Raw genomic sequence first — 21,449 nt, forward strand, 5'->3', positions numbered from 1 at the left:
ACCCTCTGCCTATGTTTTACATCAGAAGTGCTCTTCTTTATAATAATTATGCCAGCTACTGACTATCGAGAATCTTCTGTGCCTGGCCCTCTGCTCTATTGTTTACGTGTATTATCTCTACTGCTTATGATGGTGCGACATGGTAGGTCACTTCTTATTTCCTCGTTTCAGATATGGAAACTGAAGGTCACCAGCATAAAGTGATATGCCCAAGTTAACCCATTCTATCAGCAGCATAGCCAAGGACTGGAATTCAGGTCTGTTAGATTCTAAGATTATGATCTTTGGAAATTCACTGCACATACTTTAAAAAAGGGAGTAGGAAAAACCGCAGAATAAACAAGCCAATATGAAGAGCCTATTTACACATTTTTACCTTGAAACTAATGAAACATTCTTTTAGCACAGAAAGAAAAATTTGCATTTAGTCTAAAGATAAAAATAGGAGATACAGAGATGCCATATTGTCAGCTGGCCACTTCCAGACCTCTAGAAATCTTGCTTCACTTTCCTCTTAGCGTTTATTTGGTTAAAAACTTTGAGGAATACTGTACGCTATTCAGTCCCGATATTCACCTCTCAGTTTGTACACTTAAGACATGCCATGAAAAACATTTGTACCTTCAAAACAGCATGGTATCAAAACACGTAAAGCAAACACTGTTAGAATATGCAAGAACAATTTGGGCAGAAAACATATTTGCAAACCCAAACAAGCACAAAACCACAAAAACAGCAAATGGAGTAACTTCTGTTGAAAAATTCTCCTTCTTGAATATCTTTTTCCTTCCTTTCTCAGGTAAAAATGGTGGTACCTTTGGAAATCCAACAGCAGCTTCAAGAGTCAACTACACTGGCAATCCCTAAAGTTGGAGAATTTATGCCCATGGAAAAGTCTGTAGCGTTTCTCAAACCGTGAGGCTGAGGAATAGAGTTAGTTCCTGCAGCAGAACAAAATGGTAGCCCCTTTTCTTTCCACGAAAAGAGTTTCTACGGAGACAGCAGGTTTCCTATTGGATTGTTGTCAGGTGAATTGCCATGTCTCTTTTCAACCCTTACTCTTGAAAAGATGCAGAAATGAGGCAACTATTTTGGGGATTCAGTGAGACTGAGGAGCTGTCACCATAGCAGGGTGGTGTTGCCTTTAGTAATAATTATAATGATAAAAATATCATCCGATATTTATGGGACAATGCCAAGCATTAGAACACTGGTTCTCAACTAGGGGTGATTTTACCCTCCCAGGGGATACTTGGAAATGTCTGGAGACGTTTTTGATGGCAATGATGAAGAGGATGGTGGTCTGTGGGTGGGGTGTTAGCATCTGGTCGATAGAAGCTAAGGACGTTTTAAATATCCTGTAATGGACAAGACAGTATCCCTAACCCCCAACAAAGGATTATCCCACACAAAATGAAAAGAGTATTACGGTCAAGTAACCTTTCAATAGACTGAGGCTTTAACACATATTTAGCTTTCAAAATAACCCTATAAGACACACACTGTTACTGTCCCCACTTTACAGACGAGAATATTTAAGCTTGAAGGAACTACTTCCAATTGTTTTGACCTTTGAATGCGCTCAGATTTCTTTCTTAAGATCTCTTTGGTTCTATGGTCATTGCAGTACATTTAGGTTTGTTCAGTGGCTGGGAATTGGTTCCCTCGTAAGTCTGCATGGAAGTTATTCTGCTCAAGCTGACCCAATCCCTCTCCCATTCTGCTGACTAACAGCTGGTGGCTGGAGCTGTGGGGAGAAAATATTATATAATGTCTACAAAAGTAATGAAAAGTTGATTTAACTGCTAAGATAAGCAACCAGCAAGATAGAGAGTAAGAATCTACACTGACTTAAAAATATGTTTGCTGAGCATAATATCTAGACTGTCCCCAACATCCTCTGTTCTTTATTCCTGACCTCTGATAGTGCTGTGCCATGTGCTGTGGAGAAATCAGAGGTCTCAGTGCCATGAGAATCAGACAAGAGAGGCAATCTCTACACTGCAACCATATACAGAATTAGGTCATTGAATTCCAAAAGTGTTGGGTCCTTTGGAAGACAACCTCTGTTATTCTTTTTTTTTTTCCTCCTTTTTGATAAATGCCTAGCTCCTTGTCAAAATATTTATGACTACAGACAGGAAAATCAGACTTTTTCTTTTGAATCATTTCTCTGCATCTGGCTTGGATGTTAACTACATCTTCTTTTTCCTCTGCTCTTTTTCTATGCTTTTCTTTTTTCTTCAGCTTTTTTCACAGTTGTTTCTATTTCTTTCTTCTCCCCTCTCCTTATAATAGCTCCCACTATGCACCGGGCAAGTCAGTATTGTTGGATCAATAAGGCCAAAGACCTCTGTGGTGTGGTGGGGAGGCACCAACTTTGAAGTCTTTTGTAAATGAATAAAAACCCCCTGAAAGTTTTTGAAACCTAAGCTGGGTGCAACAGGGTACAAATATAAATACTTTTTCCCCCCTCACAATTTTCAAAACCTTTGTATCCTAACCAGCTATCTGCTTTGTACTACTACTGATGCACATTTAAATGTTATAATTGTCACTTCAACTAACAGATTTCAATGAAACTCAAAATACAAGTTAATTTAACAAACATTGATTAATCAAGTATTGTGGGCCAGGCTGTATGTTATGAGCTGTGAGAAGAGGTATCAGGATGAATATGTTTTAACCTCTGCCCTACGTAACATTTTGGTGGGGAGAATGAGTAAATAGACATCCATTTATCACTATAGGTTGAGGTATTCATTATCAACTGCTGTGTAACAAATCACCCCCAAAACTTTGTGGCTTAAGATAACACACATCTATCATCTCACAGTTTCTGTAAGTCAGGAATCCAGATATGGTTTTACTTAGTCTTCTCATTTCAATGTTTCTCATAAGCCTGCAATCAAGGTGTTAGTATAATATCTGTGGTCTTATCTGAAACCTCAACTAGAGAAAGGTTCACTTGTAAGCTCACCCACATGGTGTTGGGAGGATTCAGTTACTTGACAATTGCTGGAAGGAAGGAAGGTCTCAGTTTCTCACCAGCCACTGGCTGGAGACCACCCTCATTTTCTTGCCACAGGGGCTTCCCCAACACTGCAGCTTGCTTCTTCAAAGCATACAAGCTGAGAAGGCAATTGAGAGAGGCTGCTTACAAAAGTTACAGCTTTGTCTGAACTAATTTTGAAAGTGATAGCTCATCACTTGTGTGTATTCAATTGATGAGAAGCAAATCACTAAGTCCAGCCCACATTTGAGAAGAGGGGATTACACCAGGGCTTGAATACCAGGAAGGGAGACCACTGGGAGCTGTATCAGAACTGCCTACTCAGAAGGTTTAAGAGATTGTTAAAGAGAGGCTCAAAGAAGCTGTGATTGTGTGAAAGCGGGGAGTGGTAAAGAAATCTTCTCTTTAACAGGAGATATTTCTTACTTTACTGGTATTAGACTGCTCTAGAAAGTTTTGCATCTACCCAGCGATTTATGGAATAATCCCAGACCTCCAGAGCTTGTGATTGGAGTGTTGGTGGCTAACTATTTTAAGGTATTATGTCTCTAATCATGATGAAACATGAAGCCACACAGTGTCCCTAAAGCCACATTTATGGTTGTTCTATTCAGGCTCTGTCTCAAGGAACTTTTTGTCATCAAAATGTCATTGTTATTTATAGTTGTTATTACAGTTGAAGCTTGAACAATGCTTCAAGATTGGGGTCCCAACACCCCATGAAGTCAAAAGTTGGCATATAACTTTTGACTCCCCGAAAACTTAACTACTAATAGGTTACTGTTAACTGGAAGTTTTATTGATAACAGAAACAGTTGATTATACAAGTTTTGTACATCATATGTATTATACGCTGTATTCTTACAATAGACTTGAGAAAGATTAAGAAAATCATAAAGAAAAGAAAATATATTTATTATTCATTAGGTGGAAGCAGGTCATCATAACAGGCTTCATTCTTACCATCTTCACATTGACTAGGCTAAGGAGGAGGAGGAAGAGAAGGGGTTGGTCTTGTTCTTGCTGTCTTAGGGGTGACAGAGGCAGAAGAAAATCCAAGAAGAGGACCTGCACAGTTCTAACATGTTGTTCAAGGGTCAATTCCATATTTATATGCATGTTTTGTATCAGTTAATGCTAGATAATGAAACTCAAAGATGAATTACCTTTGCGGGATTAGATAATGAAGTTCAAAAATGAGTAAGACTTACCTTTGAGGGCTTCTCCTCTATCAAGAACAGGAGTTGCAACTATGTTCTGTGGGTTAAATCTGCCCCTTACCCCATCTGTTTCTGAATAGCTCAAGAGATAAGAATAGATAGTTCTTACATTTTTGAGCATTTGAAAAACAAAGTATTTCATGACATGAAAACAATATGAAATTCAAATTGCAGTGCATATAAAGTGTTAATGGAACGGAGCCATGTCCATTTGTTTCCATATTGTCTCCTATAGGCTGAATGTCTGTGTCCTCCCAGAATTCCTATGTTCAAATCTAATCCCCTGTGTGATGGTATTTGGAGGTAGGGACTTCGGGAGGTGATTAGGTGATTAGGTGATACTGTTTTGCTGTATCCCCACCCAGATCTTGAATTCCCATGTGTTATGGGAGGGACCTGGTGGGAGGTAATTGAATCACGGGGGCAGGTCTTCCCCATGCTGATAGTGAATAAGTCTCATGAGATATAATGTTTTAAAACTGTGAGTTTCCCTGCACAATCTCTCCCTCTTTGCCTGCTGCTGTCCATGTAAGATGTGACTTGCTTCTCCTTGTCTTCTGTCATGATTATGAGGTCTCCCTAGCCACATGAAACTGTAAGTCTGTTAAACCTCCTTATTTTGGAAATTTCCCAGTCTTGGGTATGTCTTTATCAGCAGTGTGAAAATGGACTAATATATTAGGTCATGAGGGTGGAGCCCTCATGCATGGGATTAGTGCCCTTATAAAAAGAGATCCCAGAGGGCTCCCTTTTCCCTTCTGCCGTGTAAGGACATAGAGAAAATGCACCACCTGCAAACCAGGAAGTCGGCCTTCGCCAGATGTGGAATCCACTGGAGCCTTGACCTTAGACTTCTCAGCTTCCAGAACTGTGAGAAATAAATGTCTGTTGTGTATAAGCTGCTCAGTCCACGATATTCTTTAATAGCAGCCCAAATAGACTAAGACATTCTCTGTGGTTGCTTTTGCAAAAACAGCAGAGTTGAGTAGTTGCCACAGGCACCATATGACCTACAAAGCCTAAAATATTTACTATCTGGTACTTTTAAGAGAACATTTGCTCCCCTTTGGTCTAGAGGATGATGGACACGCAAACAAATTATTGTCCTGTGGTAAGTGGTATACTGGCCTTACAGACAAAAGACATCAAGGAGCACAGGGCAGGAGTCTGCAAACTTTGTGGAGGTCTCCTTGAGGATAAGTAGAAGTTTTCCAAAAATGGGAGAAAAGAGAGAAAGGGATAGTCGATCTCAACGGTTCGACCCATTTATATCTAATGTTCCATTATTGGAACGCTAAGCATGTGGGAGTTATTTATCTTCTACTGCTCAAGCTCATTGCCAAGATCTGTTTGCAAAAATTGTAACCTCAGGCATAAATGGGTCAAGTTGGCAATCACACACTCCTTAGAGAGTGAGGTACTCCCTGAAATCACTGGCAAACCCTGCGTTTATGTACATATGTGTGCTTTTCTCACCTTAGGGATAGAGTTTTTTTCTTTCAAGAGGTTTTCAGCAGTTCAAGAACCACCACCGTAGGTGGACATGGCAGTCCATGCAAAGTCACAAAAGTGTTGTATAGAGAACAGCACACTCATGGGGTCAACACTGAGATCAGTGAGAATGCAGAACAGATCTCTATGGAGGACAGTGGGAAATGAGTCTAAACAAATGTTACCCAACATCAGAGGGGGCACCCAGGACGTGGGTGGGGCAGAGGTCTGAGGCTGATTCAATACAGTATAAAGGACTAACTAGTACAAGGATATTGAGCAATATCAAGTTAAGCAGATGTGGACTTTGCTCTCAGGTGGCTACTCCATCAAAAGCAGCTGATGGACAGGCAAGAAGAACCCAGCTAGCCTGCAGAGAGGCTGAGCGTTGGCAGTTCATTGTGTTAAGAATAGAAAGGCTGACCAGACAGTCAACTCTTTTTTTTTTTTTCTGTTTGCTTTTTAAAAATGGATCTAAATATTTGTACCTACTTATGGGGTACATACGATCTTTTGTTAACATGCATAGACTCTGTAATGGTCACATCAGAGTATCTGAAATATCCATAACCGTTAGTACGTATCATTTCTATGTGTTGGGAACCTCTCAAGTCCTCTCTTCTAGGTATTTTGAAATACACAATACCTTGTTGTTAACTATAGCAGATAACCAACTCTTTTAATCAACCCTTGATCAAATCTCCATCTCATATCCCGCTACAGACCAAAACAACATTGACCGAATCTGCCTCTGGCCCTGTGAAAGGCCAGCCAAACAGCAAGAGGCCAGCACAAGACATAGCTTCCTCTTCTAGAGCTGAGACTTCACACTTGATTGTACTGTGGGGCTCATGGAACAACATCGAACTCCCAGGTGATGGGAGGTAGAGTTCCTAGGACTAGGGAAACGGAGGCTATGGATGTGAGGTGTGTGAGGATGTGGGGTGTGGAGGTAATGGTTTTCACTGGATTCCTTTTTATATTTTATTTAGATTAAGTTCTGCTCAGCAGGGTGATTTCTTAATTAGAGCTGCCCAGCCAAGCAGACCTCCAGCTCAGACCCCTGTGCTGCCTTCTAAGGTTTCATGAGGGACCTTGTCCTGCCTTATTTCCTGAGTTCTAATATTTGAATAGTATGCAGTAGATTTCAATGGGAGGAAAAGACATGTAATTTAATCATCTTTATTAGATTTTGCCTGTGGATGGGGAGAGGAGGAGGAAGCAGGAGGGACATGGGTCCTTTCTTTGTTAATTTTCTTTTTCTTTTTCTCTACCTTTCTTCCAGTGGTCAAAGATGGAGGAGGATCAATGGCCTGTTTTCCTCCCTTTTTTTTTTTTCTTAAAAAACACAAAGAAGCAAAGTGAGAACATTAAGCCAGAAAGAGAACTGTGTTCTTTGCAGAACTTTTTGAGGTCTGCTTAAGCCATTTATATAAAGAAATTACACGGTTCCTCTTTGGTAACCTTGATCCTGAGAGTAAGTGTGACAGGCGTACAGCTTTTTGTTCTCTTCATCACTCTGGAAGTTGCTGACTGTGCTCAGCAAGACCTCACAACATGGAGGAAAATTAAAGAGATAAACGGTCCATGGTGTATCCCCTTACCCCACCATGAATTGACATCATTTTGTGCGCAATCCAGGGAGAAGAAAAAGAAGATCAGGAGCTTGCATACCATCTGAGAGAAGGAAGGGAGCTTTGACATGTTGCCATCTGAGGAATATATACTTGGGATGGGACAGGGAAGCGGAGTAGGAATGAACAAGAGAACTTAGTCAACAAATATATAAATCTATTAAGGTATTTCAAGAAAGAGAGACAAAATTCAGCATGGCTCACCAAAAAGAAAGCAACTGGATACATTTGACCAGGTTTGTGTTCCATAATTTGTATTTTATTGCCCTCTACCCTACACACACACACACACACAAACACACACACACACACACACACACACACACACACACACTCTGCAGCCTATAATCCCCCCCACCGCCACCCCATGCCCCTATCCTGTTGATCTTTCCTCACTTAAAAATTATCGGAAAAGAATTTATTCATTTGGGAGGATTCCAGGCACTACATTTATGTCGAGTTCAGATGAAATGGGATCCAGACTTTTCAAACCGTGCTGTTTCACAGATAAAACACAAAGGCAGAACTTCATTATCTGGAGACACTGCCCTTTCTTTTCTCTCCTTCCTTTTGTTTCTGGGCAATTTTAAGCTTGTTTGGAAAGTATGATAACAGGGGCAGAACGTTTTCTTTTTTTTTTACCACATCTATTTCAGAAGGGTTTTAATAATAATAAATTTATTGCTAAACAGATGGAAGAGTTTTAGTAAAGCTAGAAAAGACATTTTTACTAATACACCCTATAGGCTGATCTCAATTCTCTCATTGTTAAGAACGCTTGGTCTAAGAGAGTCTTATTCATGTGCCAAATGGCTTTATTAAATCATTATATTAACACAGAAAAGGTCCTATTACAATGACTGTCTCTGTATGATCAAAACTTGTCCATGATCCTGCTGATAGCCTATTTATTCTGAAATTTAAAAAGGTAGCATTCCAGTACAGCCCAATTTTTGGCCAGGTTTTACAAAATTCATTATAATATGGCTGGAAGGGTTACTATGTCCTAACAAGGAAAGGCCTAAGTTTTATCAGGGCAGCAGTCCCCAGACAAAAAGAAAACTGTGAAAAAGAGACCTCTCATCGACTCATAGAAATTAATCCCTGGCAACATTGTAAGGTTTTCACCTGTAGAAATACAACGGGTCTGTGATTTCTACTTTGATTAATTAAAAAAAAAAAAAAAAGACTAGGGTAATCTCAGTGCTTTATTAGGCTGAGGCAGGAGGATCACTCGAGGCCACAAGTTTGAGACTAGCCTGGGCAAGACAGCAAGACACTGTCAATACAAAAAAAAAATTAAAACCTTAGCTAGACATGGTGGCTTATGCCTGTAATTTCACCTACTCAGGAGGCTGAGGTGGGAGGATTGGTTGAGCCTGGGAGTGTGAGGCCACAGTGAGCTATGATCATGCCACTGCACTCCAGCCTCCCCACTTCCCCACTAAAAAGAATCCCAATTGGCAAATTCAAAGGCAGATTAGCTGCACTGGTGAATCCAGGACTGTGGCATGTGAAAAGAGTTTAAAAAGCCAGAAGAAGCAAAGTTTGGTGTGTTTGTATACTGGATTTTTAAACTGAATTAAACACACACATACACACACACACACAGTTTTTGAATGTAAAATGAATATGTGTTGATTATAGAGGAAAAAAATCACTCCTAAGCCTACCACTGAGAAAGTATATTTGTTTTGACCACCCAAGATTGATTTCTGCCTTCATGTGGAAGTAAGCTTTAAAAGCCCCATGTTAGGGAATAGTCTAAAAATATGGGGCCCCATGGGTATCAGGAAAACCTACAAAGAGAAGAGATGGAACCGGGAGGGTTCAAGTACTGTTTTAGAGAATTGAGGCAGTAGGTCAGCCAGGTAGGGCCAGGTCCGCAGGAGGGTCCGGATGAAGTGTGAGACGCAGGGGGACAGTGCGTGCATGGAGACCTTGGGTAGCACCAACCTTAATGGCAGAGGTGGGGTGGACGTGGCTGATGTCGGGGAGAGAAAGGGGAGCACCCACAGGGCTCAGTCCTATAGATACACTGAAAATCCTTTAGCCTTTCTAAGACTATTAACCCAAATCACTTTTCTTGCTTACTCCAGCTGCCTCAGCCTCTGATATAATTGCTAAGCATCTGCCGTGTTAAAAAGAAACATTTGAGAATTGAGGGTGATTTTTCTCTTTTCTTGTGAATTGTAATTGCAATGTACTCATGGCCTGCCATGACGTGAGGTCTGGCTTAGATTAGCCCCCGGCTGAGAGACCCATGCTAATTTAGTGCCTGCAATTACGCCTGCCTCTAAAAGTGTTCTGCTCTTTGTAGGACGTGCCCTTTGAGTTTCTTTGCAATAGAAGCAACGGTTATGCTGGGTCATCTATACCTTCTTGCCCCACGCCCCTTGTAACACACGTTGGTGAGACAACTGGCCAGGATTAGAGGTATGATCTGTGACCCTGAAACAGAGTGAAATTGGCAATGCGGAGGCTGATCCTATGAAAATTATAAGCACTGTAAGTACTCTAATATCTGACCCCTGACTGCCATGGATGTGCACCTGCCTCCCAGCTATAAAGATTCTTCCAGTAAAATAATCAAAAACGAAAACATGCAGACAAACTTCTGTGCATCAGTGCATTTGGCTTCAGAGGAGACGTGTACGTGTCAATTAAGAATTGAGAATGATCAGCCTTTGCTTTCTGTGTGCAGAGGCTGGCAAAGGGGAAACAAGCTGCATAGTTTAGTGCTGGCAAAACAAACCACTGTGTAGTTATAAGCAAGAGTAGGTGGCTGAGTCGAAAGATGGGTGGATGGGTGAGTGGGTGGGGTCCCCTTCCTGATGTATAAAAACAGAACTCCTAGGTTTGGGGTTAATATTACAATTGGACTCCAGGAAAACACACACTGTACCTTCAAAATAATTCTAAACCAGTTTTAAAATATAAATTAAAAAGTATTTTCCCTCTAGCACGTCTGAATAGTATTATTTGCTAAGAGAAAGGAGCACATGCTCCATGCTGTCTTTGATCGCTCCCTCGTGCTCCTAGATTGACAAGTGATACCAGGGAAGCCACTGCTTGCCTTTGTGCCTTTGGGGAGGCGGGGGTTGCAGTGGGAAGTCTGAAGTCTCACCATCACCGAACTCCTTCTTCCTGAGATGGGGCACTTGGCTGTGAAGCCACAGGAGGCTGGAGGGGTAGAGGCTGGGGGCAGGAAGAGGAGGAAGTGAGGAAGGGGGCGATGCCCCGGAGGGCTCTGGGCGAATAACCAATTCCTTCACTGGGGGCAGGCGGGAGTCTCCAGGGTCATTATGGGGCAACCTGTGCAGGGAAGGGAGGAAAGAGGTTTCCGGAAGTCTCCCGCTCTCCCTCCTGCCTGCTCCGCTCCTTCGCCTAGCGGTTGATTGCGAGGAGCAGCGGAAGGAAGGATGTATCAAACAGAAAGAAGAAAGGACCCCTGCCGGTCGACCCCTGACATCCGACTCTGAACGGCAGCGATCGGGAGGCCGCGGCGTGTTGCAGATTAACAGCAGCGAGGGCAGGAGGCAAATCAGATGCCTCGGGAGCTGGCTGTTTCCTTTAGCCCTGAGAGCTGACTGTAGGCACAGGTTCCATATCAAAGGCAACGGGAATCAGGCTATGGCAGTATTACATCAGGTCCTGGACTGGTGGTGGTGGTCGGGGGCGGGGGCTGGGGGTGGGCGGTGGGGGGGGCTGTGGGGGGTCCAAGTCCGAAAAGATGTCAGTCAAACACCAGCCGAGTTTCTAGATTTTCTGTGGCCCTTCTTCTGAGCAAGCATGCAAATAATAATACAGTCAGGCTCTATCGCCTGCAATTAGTACAGGGGAGGGCTGAGTAACTGGGGGGACCGAGCCTTCTCCACGTGGTTATCTTGTAAGGCTTTGAAGTGTAACTTTCGTTTTTGCTTTTCCTCTATATTGAAATTTCCCCTAAGGGATGGGTGGCTCTAAACTACCTTTAAAATGAGTTTTCACTCCCTGAACAAGGCTTGTAAAAGCATGAGAGAAATTGCCAGGAGAAAGCATGGAAACGTTTTGGGGATAAACTATGGACCTCCATCTTTGCACGTGATCAAGGGACAGCCACTAACCCCAGTAGCTGCATGCTTACTGCCTCCTTCATCTACGCAGGCAGAACTTAGAGGATGTGTTTATGCTGAATCTCCAGGTAGGGCAAGAGAAGCCCAGCTTGGGGGAGATGACTGGACCTTGATTACCTGGGATAAAAAGAGATCCATTTATGGTAGGACTCTCTATTTATGTCTGCACAGTCTTGGGGTTTGCCTAGGAAAGGAGTCTCAGAAAATGGGTTGGAATTGGGCATTTCTGATGTCTATCCCGTTCCCTGCTTTGGTTGATAACACCTTCTCCAGTCCCCAGATCTGGTATTAGGAAATGAGACTTGTTATCAGGTGTTGTAGAGCCTCCATAGTTTTCCTGAGCCTCTGTGTCTCCCAGCTCCATTGACCTTGTTACTCTTGCTGGTTTTCCTCTTCCTTATATTTTCTGTGAAAATGCTTAGGAGCTTTTAAGAACTGGTGGCCGCCAGAGAGGTTAGATATTATGAACCATATAAAGTGAAGAAATCAGTGTGCTCTCTCTGGGGTGTTTCATTGCTGTACACCTTCTCTTTTTTCCTTGAAAACCCTAATCATCTTCTGTGTGGGAGGGGTTGGAGGTGAAGGGATGGCTATTTGAGGTGGGAGAAATTTGTGCTATACCTGTCTCTGATAGACTTTTAATTTTTCATTCATCTATGCAAATTTCTTGTAAAAGAGCTATGCTTTTTCATTCATTCACTCACTTAGCCATTCAACAAACATGTATCCAGCACATGGCCTCAAGTAGGACAAGGCTGAACACTGTTTTTAAAAGGTATGTTTCTGTAAATACTCTTCCCTGACCACCAGACCCTGCCAAACCTTTGAGCACGTGTGTCTGAGAAAGAATGAGCAAGGGAAAATATCCCATTGGAAGGGAACTCTTGTGTCTCACCCCTCCTGAGATAGAGGTGATTAGGGGCATCTTCTAAAGCACTGAGGACTGTAAGGTCTCCTTAAGGGGGTGAGGGGTATGATGGTTGAAAGTGATAGTAAAAACAGCTTATGTGGAGATAGCTTATGACAGGTCACAGAACCCTTTCACGTGCGTTACTAGAATGTGTTGGGTTGAAGATTACGCAGATATGCGCACATTAGTACTTTTGAAAGCACTGAATGCATGGTGTGTTTCACCAAGAAGTTAGCAATTGTTCACAGCTGTAGTGTATGTGACACATGTCCCAAATGATCAGATTAGCTAACGTGACCAAGGAGGAGAGGCTTGAAATCTCTTTCACTTGGTGCCATCTCCTTATTTTGTCACTCACCTAGTGTGTGTGGTCAACCGTTCCCAAAACAGAGATGAAAATCTAACCTAAAAAATGAATAGTGATGATTTTTAGGGATCAAGTCTGATTTCAGGATTTTGAGTTGCTTCTGTTCCTCTGGGTGTTTTCTTGGACCTAGAATCAATATTTAAAACAAAACAAAAACACTCTACTGGTTCTCAAGTTTTGACCTTTGTGTCATTTATCATCAGAAGTCATGGGATCCACAATTACAGGACCCAGGACTGAGTTAATCTTTGAGGTATAAATTGTGGCACATTCTGTTTTTGAGGGCTGTTCCAAATCTAAATATCTTTGTCAGTGATTTATGATCTTCTGTGATTGTTTATTTAGTTCATTTGGTCTTGGAAAAAAAATAAAAAGACAGCTTTTAGGGTCAGCCTTCAGTGAACAGCAGCTGGACATCTCAACAGACTCAGCCCAGCCTTGGGCTTCTGCTGAGATGCAAGCATAATGACCAGGAATGTGATCTGTTCCCCAGCCAGATGGTCAACAGCCAGAAATATTACTCCCTCCACGGTAACTACGACCTAGGGGAGGTGGAGAGGGAGGATCAGCAAACCTGGTTGATCTGAATGGATTTCCACTCCACGTTCAAGCATTTTGGGTTTGAGAAAACCCCCAGCACTTTGTGCCCCGGGCATTTTTTCCATTAATATTTTAAACTGATGTTCATGGCAAGGGAAATTTAATACATAAGTTTCTGATTCATTTACACTTAACTCATCAAAATATTGTTCTGTAAGAGGTGATTGGTGTCCAAGAAATCTTAAGAGCCTTTTTATAAGCTTTTAAACTTCTTTTAAACGTTAAGAAACAGAAGTTGCAGTCTCCCTAATGTAAACAGGAGTGAATCCCTGGTCGGGGGGAGGGAAGGCGGGAAGGTGGAGAGAGTGGGTATAAGGCGCCAAGACACACTGACCTCAGTCCTTGAGGGACAAGAAAGTGGAGCCCAGGACTTTCCTGTCCCCACCTAGCGATCAACGTCTCACCCACAGTCAGGGAAGCAACTGGTGGTTCTACTTTTTTGAATTCTGAAGGCAAAGGCAAGCTTTTTTCTGGGGGTCCTGCTGTTGGCAGAGAAAGCTCCCAAGTGTTCTGCAGAGAAGAAGGATATAGACTCCAAAATTTTACTTCCAGGCAAGACCTCCCCCCACCCGCATTTTTCCCCATCAAAGAAAGTGCTCATAATGTATCCTTTCATTTATAATTTTATGAAGGTCTCAATTGAACATGTAAAGAAAGTGGAAAAATTCTAAGTTGCCATGGATGTTTGGCATTTTTCCTACTATACTAAAATCTACTTTCTGCCCCAAGCAAAATGGTTTCAGAGGTTCCAATAAAAGGGAGTAGAAGACAGTGAGAGCAGCAGTCTAGAATCAGAGTCTTCATGAAATATGTTTGTATTTGAATTATTTGGATGTGATCGACTTCTGTTTTACTCTATTTCACTCGGCCTTCTATGGTAAAATACAGCTCCTTTGCATTTCATAAAGCTCGTAACTTCTGCAAATGAGCACTCACGTGTTTTATCTTGTTTAACTCGTGCATCTACAAAATGACAAATGTAGCAGAATCCAGCATCTCTTGTTTAGGTGTGTTTATTTGCTCTATATGGTTTTATTTTTCCTCTTTTCTTAAAAGAGGAAAAGCTTGAGAATAAATCAGCAATGATAAAAAGTTTTGGTCTGTTTTTGGAGTTTTAAAAAATTCTTATAATTTCAAGGAAATGCAGAAAGCATTCATATTCAGAAAAGGAACCAAGGAAAAATGTTAGACAACACTTCAGTTTTGTCCAATGTAATATTTACAAAGTGGTAGCTTTTTTTCTTGGTCTAAGTTTTAATTAATTGGTATTAGCAATATCTGCTTTTCTCCTGCCTTGCATTAAACAGATTCATGATTTTCTAAAAACTGATGTTTTACTGAAATTGAGGTAGGCTCTTTTCTATTATCTTACGTGACTTTGGGTGCATAGACCAAGGTTATTTATACCCTGTAGAAGTCGGTGGTATTAAATCCACTCAAGAAATAAGAGAAGTCAGCTGCTAAGTCACGCAAAACCTTTGTCAAAAGACTGTAGGGTGAATGTGTTTTTTGCATCCAGTGCTTTATGTGTGGGTCTAATACAGATTCTGTGCATGCATCTTCTGCAGGGACCTTTTCAGAAGAGCCTCTTAAGACACATGTTTCGGAATGCGGTCAAATGCATGCTGCTGTACGACCAGCCTATTTGGTAAGGAATGCCCCACACTTCTGTGTTGTCAGATTTAGGTGTGGAGATTCTTTGAAGAAATTACATATGGAAATTCTTCCATGAGTTCTGATAGGAACATGAAAAACATCCTTCTGAAAAACAGGGTCAGTGTCTGCAGTACTTTGAGACACTCATCTACTACTATTGTTAAAGTATTTCTTTTTTGGAGTAAAATTTCAAATAGGATTACTATTATATTACCCTAATTATGCTATTGTTCATTTCAGTAAACAATAAACAAAGTTAAATTCTTTGTATACTTTTTTCTTTTGTAAAAAAGCTAATATGACCAATATCTTCATAACTGCTGTTGACTTTTTAAAACTCTTTTTGAGTGATGAATTTTACAACATCCCTGAAAGCTTAGGTTTGAGGTGTGTGCCTCTCACCGTCATGAGGTATCAGTGCTGATCTCTAATGTTGCTTTTGTGCTACTCAGTTATCAGTTGGCAATGGAAATTCTTGTCCAGGGAGGATAGGGCTACACATATATTTAGCAAGGTTTTAAATTTTTTTCTCTGTTGAGTTAAAATTTTGAAAAAGAAAAATCAACTGATGTTAACCACGCTGACACCTGTTAAAAAATTACTTTAGTTGGTTTTTGTCATTATTCCATTTAACTGTCACAATTGCCCCAATTCATAGTTGAGAAAACTGTGGCTTTAAAAAGTCATGTGATGCAGGTATTGATTAAAGAAACCAGCACGTCTCCTTGCCGTGCTGGGTAACTTGAACATGTTGGCTGGACTGTCTCTTTGTGAGGATGTTTGTGTTAACAGCCCAGCATTAGAATAGGGACTTAATTGACAAACAGAACTGTTTACATTTTCTTTGACATAATATTTTTTAAGTTCAGAAGAATAATTTTTATACCCAAAGCCACATTTGCTCATGTTAGTTGTATAGATATATTTCCATTTATTATTTGTTCATTGATTCACTCAATGAATGCTGACTCTTAGCTGAATAAGGCTGGAAATAGGCATGGTACCTGGCTTTGAGTATATAATCAAATAGGGGAAGTAACACGGAAATAATTGGAAAATCATGTAAGAAGGTCTAATACAAGTAGTTTACAAAACAACCAGCTTTGTCATATGACTTTCAACTTGATTTTCTATTTAGGAAGCCATGTTATTAAGAATGCAGAAAGTTAAGCCTTCATATATTTACAAACCCTAGAGTTAACTTTCTTCCTGCCCTATAAATATCACCTCAAGGGTTTGATTTTGCCACAAAACAGCAGATAAGCCCAATTTAAACGGTGATTCCTAATTCTGGAAATATGCAAATGCTGCTAAAAGATAAGCTTCATGTTCAGTTTTCTCATGGCTGTTAGTCACCAGAAGAAGAGAGGGTCAATTTCCAATTTATTTCCAATGTTAAAACCTTCATTTTGAACATCGTTTTTCATTCTAGTTATAGCTACATCCTACCTCTCTGCAATGGTGGGAGACCCTTCCCCAAATCGCCCTCTTCTTTATGAACTGTTAAACCAGCAGAAAGGACTAATTAAGTGACCATTAGTTTGAGGATGATTGATTACACTTAGATTTACATGTTGCCTTTTATGTTCAAAGAACTGCTTAAGCATCAGCTAATTAATCTGCAAGTGAATAACACTTTCAGCATTACTCTATAATTAGACAATCTCAGGAGGAAACAAGAGGATTTCAGAGGGGAGTCAGATGGTTTTGCAGACCACTGCATCATTTACTTTTTCATCACTCAGGCAAAATGGTCAGACCTGAATCCAGTTGCCAACTCCTTATTCTTATTTACAAATAGGTTCATTTTTAAAAGACCAGAGTTGTGTAACAGATGAGGAGTTGGAAATATAAACAGATGAATAATCAAAAGTATTGCCTTTCATTTCAGCTTTTTGGGTTATTTTAAATACTTTATTCCCCATAAAGAGTGAAATTAAGCAAGTCTGTTTCATGACATGTGGTAGACCATCCTTTCTCTCTTTTCTTCCCCAACATAATCTTGTTTTTAAGTTATTGCTGTATGTGTGCGTATATAAGTAGAGAATTAATACTTCTTTTAGGCCTTGGTTTCCTAGGTAGTAAGAATTTGAGACAGGACAGATCCAAAATGTATCTTAAGGGGCTGACAAACAGAATTTTATAAATATTTTTGAGAAGCAAATGTTTGTAAGAACGGTTGATCGATGAATGTTGGGAATCTGTTTGGTGTAATGATGCATACATTAAGGTAGAATATATCTGTATAAATTCATCCACAAATTATATTTTAAACCATAATTGCTTTTGCACCAACCTAATACACAAAACAAGGACCTTGAATAGTAATAAAAGACCAATCTTTTTACTCAGGCATCTCATCTGTATGTCTGGGTCAGTAGGCCAGCTCTGACCCATATATACAGATGGTATGATATTAAAATGATATTAAAATATCAAGCCTCTGTTGGTCAAATGGTTGTTTATCAAACTCCTTGAAGCATAAGCAGTCTTCTCAGCTTTACAGAATAGAGGGATATAGCAATAAGCAAATTCAGTTCAAGTTTCTGTTTTTGGTTGATTTCAGATGAGCTTGTGTCGAATGCTAAATTTTCCCTACTTCAGCAACTAGCTTGTATATGAAAATTAAATGTTTGTGGGGGAAACATCATTTATTTTTTTGAAAACTTATAGCTATGCATTGATTTGTATTAACTTCTCTCCTCCACTTCACTTAATCACAGTAAATTAAAGTGATGATCTGTTTTTAGGTTAGAATTTGCTAAGTGAGTGTCTTTGGGAGCCGTCACTTAATTTTCTCACTAGGAGTATGCAGTTTCCAACCTGTCAAGGCTAGCCTAGATTTACCATGCCACACAGGCATTCTGATACAAAATTCAAAAAGTTGGGATTGTTAGAAGGGCTAGAAGGCACAGATTGCACTCAGCTGGACAAAGATAAACAGAAAGCATGCTTTTTTATGAAATCGGAGATTAAATGAGTTGATGGAATCAAGCCTAGACAGCCACATAAGCCAGAGTGGAAAATTATAGACTAAAATGCATCTGATACTGAAGAGAATGACTCTCTCCAAAAGCCCTCACTTTTTATTTGACTCAAGGAGTCTTTATAAGCTCAGCAAACCCTAGGATTTTAACAAGAAAAATAAGAGCCTCCAAACAGCATGGCTTTCATCCAGCACTTTTGTGACTTACAAATGACCAGATTTGAGACTTTAATCATCTCACACCTAGGGATTTTTTTGGTTTGTTTTAATTTGTGAAGCATGTCCGCAGACAAAATGACTCACAAAAAAACAGAATCAGCCTAAACCCCCAATTGGCTCTATTCCTCTGTCAAATCAAGACAGTCAATTTTGCCTTGGGATTTCAGAGTGTCCCCAAGTGGCCCTTATATTGACGCAATGTTCATCTTGCAACTATAATCACTAGTTTCTTTTGAAGTGTACTTAAGCTCTTGCTTAAGTAAATCCATTCATGGACAATTATTTAAGAGATTAGAAAATCCTTTTTCCACGTGAAATCTTTCTTCCTGAACTTCCCTATAACTTGAGATGATGACTTCTTTGGTTGACTCAATGGCATGGATCCCACTCTGTGAGCCTGTTTTATTGAGGCAGTATAATAGGTGATGTGAAGTCTTGATACACATTTGGAAGGCATGTGAACGTGAAGAAAATGCCCTTTGAGAGTCCATGATCACTTCTGAAATTGGAATTCATAGGAAGTTACTGATAACTAAGACCTCTTTTTAGGGGGAAATAGAAAAAGAAAATAAAAGAACTTGGAGGATCAGGTCTTGATCCTTTCAGAGATGTTAATGCTAATGACCCTATTCTTTCCTTTTTTCCAAAGATAGAATGACACTAGTTAGAAAAATAAAAGTCTGTTATTTGACATCTCAGATTCCTCCAAATTCTATGGAAGTGTAACAACCATAGAAGGACAAAATCCAACAGCATCAACAACAGAGAATCTCAGTTCAGGAAGATATGAAACCCTTTGTAATAAAGAAAGCAACAGCCATGAACATTTGTGCAATGTGTCTTTATGGTAGAATGATTTATATTCCTTTGGGTATATACCCAGCATTGGGATTGCTGGGTCGAATGGTTCTGTTTTTAGCTGTTTGAGGAATCATTACACTGCTTTCCACAATGGTTGAACCAATTTATACTCCTACCAGCAATGTATAAGTCTTCCCTTTTCTCTGCAACCTTACCAGTATCTTTTTTTTTTTTTAACCTTTTTATCATAGCCATTTTGACTTGTGTGAGATGGTATCTTATTATGGTTTTGGTTTGCATTTCTCTCATGATCAGTGATGCTGAGCATTGTTTTCATATGCTTGTTGGCTGCATGTATGTCTTCTTTTGAAAAATGTCTCTTCATTTCATTTGAAAAGTTTCATTTCCTTTACCCATGGCAGCACTATTCTCAATAGCAAAGACATGGAATCAACATAAATCTCCGTCAATGACAGATTGGATAAGGAAAATGTGGAATACTATACCATGGAATACTATACAACCATAAAAAAGAACAAGATTATGTCTTTTGCGGAAACATGGATGAGCTGGAGGCTATTATCCTTGGTAAACTAACACAGGAACAGAAAACCAAATACTGCATGTTCTCATAAGTCAAAGAAAAATATTGGGAACTCATGAACACAAAGAAGGGAACAACAGATACTGGGGTCTACTTGAGGGTTGAAGATCAGAGGAGGGAGAGGAGCAGAAAAATAACTATTGACTACTAGATTTAGTACCTGGGTGATGAAATGATCTGTACATCAAACTTCAGTGACACAAGTTAACCTATTTAACAAACGTGTACCCTTGAGCCTAAAAGTTCAAAAAAAGAGAAAGCAACAGCTGATTTCATCCATTGACTGATGTGCTACAACTTTCTCCCATAGGAAGGTGCTCTCCCTAGCTGGTATTTTATAGTGATTTAAAAGCACACGTTGAAAAATCACTACTGGTTTGGCTAGCCTTGAGACTCCTCTGACTTCAGGTGTTTCATTTGCAAAGCGGAATTGAGCACCTTCCTTGTTGGGGGTGACCAGCTGTCCCAGCTTGCCCAGGACACTCAGTTATAGCCAATGAGACGGCTGTGTCTCCACCCAAATCTCACCTTGAATTGTACTAACCCCCACGTGTCAATGGCAGGGCCAGGTGGAGATGATTGAATCATGGGGGTGATTTTCCCCATACTATTCTTATGGTAGTGAATAAGTCTCACGAGAGCTGATGGTTTTATAAATGGGAGTTCCTCTGCACAGTCTCTCTTGCCTGCCACCACGTAAGACAGTACTTTGCTCCTCTTTTGCCTTCCGCCATGATTGTGAGGCCTCTGCTGCCACGTGGAACTGTGAGTTCATTAAACCTCTTTTTCTTTATAAATTACCCCATCTTGGGTATCTCTTTATTAGCAGCATGAGGACAGACTAATACAGCCAAATTCCAGATAGCCCATCAGTGCTGAGCAAACTGATACATTTCGACCCCCTCTATGAGAAACAAATGAGAAAATGTGTGCAATATATATAACACCGTGCCTGGCACATAAGAAAAGCTCAGTTTATTAGCTATTATTAAATGGATTGGAGGGGGTCAAACTTGGTCTCCCCCCACCATCTCCATATGCATTTTATAAAATAAGAAGGAAACACAACTTTCCATGACCAGATGTCAGATTGGGTCACAATCTTCCTGATGACCCTGAGGGATTTGGAGCAGTGTGTCATCCTTCCATGGTTGAGTGTGGAGTGTAGACAGGATGGGAATTGAACAGCCACATGAACAAGGGTGTTCTGTTGTTCTCATTTTCTCTGTGGATTTTATCTCAGCCCAATTCTTCTTCCCATGGATATTTTCAATCCTGAGCTTCTGGGGTCCCACATTTTCAACTTTATACAGTTGGTACGAAAGTAATCATGGTTTTTGCCATTAAAAGTAATGTCAGCCAGACAGGGTGGCTAACGCCTATAATCCCAGCACTTTGGGAGGCCGAGGCGGGCCGACCACAAGGTCAGGAGATTGAGACCATTTTGGCTAACATGGTGAAACCTCATCTCTACTAAAAATACAAAAAATTAGTTAGGTATGGTGGCACGCACCTGTAGTCCCAGCTACTGGGGAGGCTGAGGCAGGAGAATTGCTTGAACCCAGGAGGTGGAGGTTGCAGTGAGCCGAGATCTCGCCACTGGTCTGGGTGACAGAGTGAGACTCTGTATCAAAAACAACAAAAAAAGTAATGGCGAAAACCACAATTACTTTTGTACCAACCTAATACCTTTCCTCATCATCAGAATAGCCAACACATATTCAACCCTTTCTATATCACAGGTGATCTTTAATCACATTTTTATTTTTACGTATAGTAACTCATTAAACTTAGCAACCCATGAAGTAGCAATGTTGTTTTCCACATTTTGCA

The 21,449-nt window shown here is 40.5% G+C and overlaps 2 long non-coding RNA genes across 3 annotated transcripts; one reads left to right on the top strand and one right to left on the bottom strand.

The window, feature by feature from the left end:
- The first annotated feature begins 96 nt into the window (after positions 1-96).
- On the top strand, positions 97-9,644 carry LOC105718174 (uncharacterized). 2 transcript variants are annotated; one of them, XR_001107694.3, is made up of 4 exons: positions 97-257; positions 800-1,028; positions 6,448-6,598; positions 7,010-9,644. It is a non-coding gene; the product is annotated as an uncharacterized LOC105718174 (long non-coding RNA). The 2 variants fall into 2 exon arrangements; XR_001107695.3 differs by lacking the exon at positions 6,448-6,598.
- On the bottom strand, positions 359-10,677 carry LOC105718177 (uncharacterized). Its single transcript, XR_001107697.3, has 3 exons — positions 10,486-10,677; positions 4,225-4,313; positions 359-3,153 (listed from the first exon to the last, which is right to left on the bottom strand). It is a non-coding gene; the product is annotated as an uncharacterized LOC105718177 (long non-coding RNA).
- Between the last annotated feature and the right edge of the window lie 10,772 nt (positions 10,678-21,449).

Source organism: Aotus nancymaae, unplaced genomic scaffold (assembly GCF_030222135.1).
Source record: "Aotus nancymaae isolate 86718 unplaced genomic scaffold, 86718_ANA_hifiasm-v0.15.2.pri h1tg000089l, whole genome shotgun sequence".
Taxonomy (NCBI): domain Eukaryota; kingdom Metazoa; phylum Chordata; class Mammalia; order Primates; family Aotidae; genus Aotus; species Aotus nancymaae.